This window comes from Phalaenopsis equestris, unplaced genomic scaffold (genome assembly GCF_001263595.1).
Source record: "Phalaenopsis equestris unplaced genomic scaffold, ASM126359v1 Scaffold210567, whole genome shotgun sequence".
NCBI lineage: Eukaryota > Viridiplantae > Streptophyta > Magnoliopsida > Asparagales > Orchidaceae > Phalaenopsis > Phalaenopsis equestris.
In genome coordinates this window covers 179,479-182,916 of record NW_018229645.1, presented here as the reverse complement: position 1 = coordinate 182,916, position 3,438 = coordinate 179,479, and positions in this window count along the sequence as shown.

Sequence of the window (3,438 nt, the reverse complement as noted above, 5' to 3'; positions counted from 1 at the left end):
AAACCGTTGATACTTTATACCGCGGCTTTGAATGACTCTCTTGGAGCCCTCTTAGCCCAAGTCAATGAGGAGGGAAAAGAAAATGCTCTCTACTAATTGAGTCGTCGTCTAATACCAACGGAGGTAAGGTATCCACCTATTGAGAAACATTGTTTGACCTTACACACATTCAGACACCTCAACAACATCTGATCAAATGAACTCTGGTGCAAGACATTACCTATCAAGGCATAGGATAGAGCCCTCTTCTTCATCTGTTGTGATGCCGACTTATCCTTAAGTAGCTTCTTTGTTGGTAGATATTTGGCTGATCTTATTGCAATTTGATATAACTTTTGTTCCCCTCCGTGCTATCAAGGGACAAATACTAGCAGACTTTCTCGTTGCACACCCACTGCCAGCTGGGTCCTCTCTCAACGACGAGTTACCAGATGAGCAAATAATACAAATGGAATTTTCTGGTGCACAGCACTGGGAAATGTACTTCGATGGTGCTTCGTTAGCCAGGAAAGACAAAGGATTAGGCACAGTTATACCAGGTAAAGCAGGGATCGGTTTGATCTTTATTACGCAAGATAAGGGTATGTTGAGGTTTTCATACCACCTGATGGAGCCGTGTACCAACAATGAAGCAGAATATGAAGCTTTACTCACCGGATTGAAGTTGGCGATTTCAATGGATATAACGAACATTGTCATTTATGGTGACTCTCAGCTTGTCATCCAGCAAGTCGCAGGACAATACAGAATTTTGAAACCAAGATTGGCAGAATACCATCTGTGCGCGATGAAGCTCCTGGAGCAGGTTCCTGAGGTGAATTTCTACCGGATTGCTTGGAGAGATAATGTTCATGCCGACGCTTTAGCAAAACTCGTTAAGGAAATGGCGTGTCCCCCGGAGGATTCCATCAAAGTCACGGTGCAAGAAAGATGAGTCTTGTCTCGGAGCGACTTCGAAGCTCTACACAAGCTTGGAAAAGAAGAAACCGTAAAAGCAGTTACAGGCATTAACGAAGATTGGCGCAAGCCATTAATAGAATATTTGCATATTGGAAAGCTGTCAGAAGACAAGTCCGAGGCGCACCACATCACAAGAAGGGCCATGTCTTACGCCTTGGTGGGAAATGTTCTCTACAGAAGATCGTTCGACCAAATATGGCTACGGTGTTTGAGCAGAGTTGAGGCACAAAATATTGTTAAAGAAGTACATGCCGGATTGTGTGGTGCTCACCAGTCGAGACCAAAAATGAAAATGAAGATCAAAAGACTCGGATATTATTGGCTAGAGATGATGTCCGATTGCATGGATACCGCCAAAAGATGTCACCAATGTCAGGTGCATGGGGTGGTCTTACACCAGCCTCCAAATGTGCTGCACCCAACTGTTGCCTCGTGGCCATTCGAGTGTTGGGGCACATACATAATAGGTCCGATAGACCCTCCATCTTCTAAAGGACACAGATTCATACTTGCTGCTATAGATTACTTCTCCAAATGGGCAGAGGCAGTACCGTTACGTGAGGTTATGACACAACACGTCCTTCAATTTTTCAAAAGCCAAATAGTCTACCATTTTGGAGTACCTCAAAGAATAATCTCTGATAATGGGATAGCTTTCATAAGTACGAAGATCAACAATTTTGTCAGAAGATATGGGATAGATTGGAGATACTCTACAATTTACTATCCCAGAGCAAATGGTCTGGCTGAAGCCTTCAAAAAAACACTGGTACAGATTTTGAAGAAAACACAGGATGAAAATAAAAGGGATTGGCATAACAAACTGTTAGAAGCCTTGTGGGTCTACCGGATGACTTTCAGGACTCCCACTCAGTGTACACCTTATATGCTTGTGTACGGGACCGAGGCCGTGTTACCACTAGAGATCCAGACACCATCCCTCAGAATCGCCGTTGCCAACCAACTTACAATGGAAGAGAGCGTAAAACTCAGGCTTGAAGAACTGGAGAGCCTCGAGGGAAAATGATTGGAAGCACAACAACATTTGGAGCTCTACCAGGCAAATATGGTACAAGCCCATGACAAATTGGTCCGCCCAAGGACATTCAAAATTGGTGACCTCATACTCGTGCTCAAAATACCTATTCTTTCTCGCCGCAAAATAGGTGGCAAATTCGAGCCAACTTGGGAGGGACCATTTGTCGTTGAGAATGTTTATACAGAAGGAGCCTACCAGTTAATGGACTTCCGGGGTGAAAGACCCATCTAACCGATAAATGGACGATACTTGAAGACCTATTACACGACCTGATGCTGCTTAATGCCGCTTACCTCTGCTTGCTTCTGCTTGCTTTGAAACTTTGAAACCTTGATTGTTTTAGGTTTATCTATATGGCCATATGTCTATGATCGGGTCCAAAATTTATAATTAATCTCATATATAATGAAAATTTTGAGAAAATTTTTGAACTTCACACGTTCTCTTTTCTACTTTTGGATTTAAAAATGCTATTAAATTAAAACAAAACTCACACATAAAATGAGTAATCCTTTTCATCAAAATAAACTAAAATTCACATTAATAAATACTCTATTTTGTTCTTGTTCATGCCAAACTTCAGCCCGCTGACGTTTCTTTCTGTCGTTTGTAGAAAAATGTCAGGACAAAGGTTGATCTTTACCTTCCAGGACGGCTGGACCTTGCACTGAACGAAGAGATGGCGCCACAAGGAGGTGTCATAGATTTCAACATTGATTTCAAACAGATTGATATGGACTATGACGGTCCTCTAAGGGGCGTGGTCAGCAGGGAAGAAAAAAAGGACTACCCTCACTGTTGAGGGTGACCACTCTGGACGACGCGTCACGTAAGGGTAAAAACGTGATAACAAAAGAAGATCCGATGGAGGGGCCTAGCCGACTGCCCTCCATGATAGCTACTCCAGCAAGGGGCTTAATAGCTGCCCACAGTGAACAACTGCCAAACACCCCACTCCGCAGAACACAATGCAGAAACGCAAGCCGGAAGAAACAGAGAGACTTTCTGCGACAGGAGAGCAAGCGCCAAAGTAACACAAGCAGTTTTCTTACCCCCATTTCTGAGGGACATATCTACGATCCAGAGCTGAGAGAGACTTCTGCTAGCCTGCCTACTACAGATGAAGAATCAGGATTTCTGACAGGATCAGATGTACACCCGGTCCCAGATATCTTGTGCAGAGGTTTCCCAACATGCAACGTCGAGATACCAGTCAGAACATCAGTGACGGGCGCATTTGTAGAATGCGCAGACTGCAATGTTCTACATCTACAGCGTTTTAGTACCTTAGAAGAATACACTGCAAGCACCAATGGGTCTAAGACTCAAGATTTTGTGCCGAATGAACCGTATGTCCCACTGGGGACGGACCAGCGCGCACCGCGGAGCCCAGGATCGTACATCCCGCTAGAGGCGGAATCTCATATTCCAGATCGGCC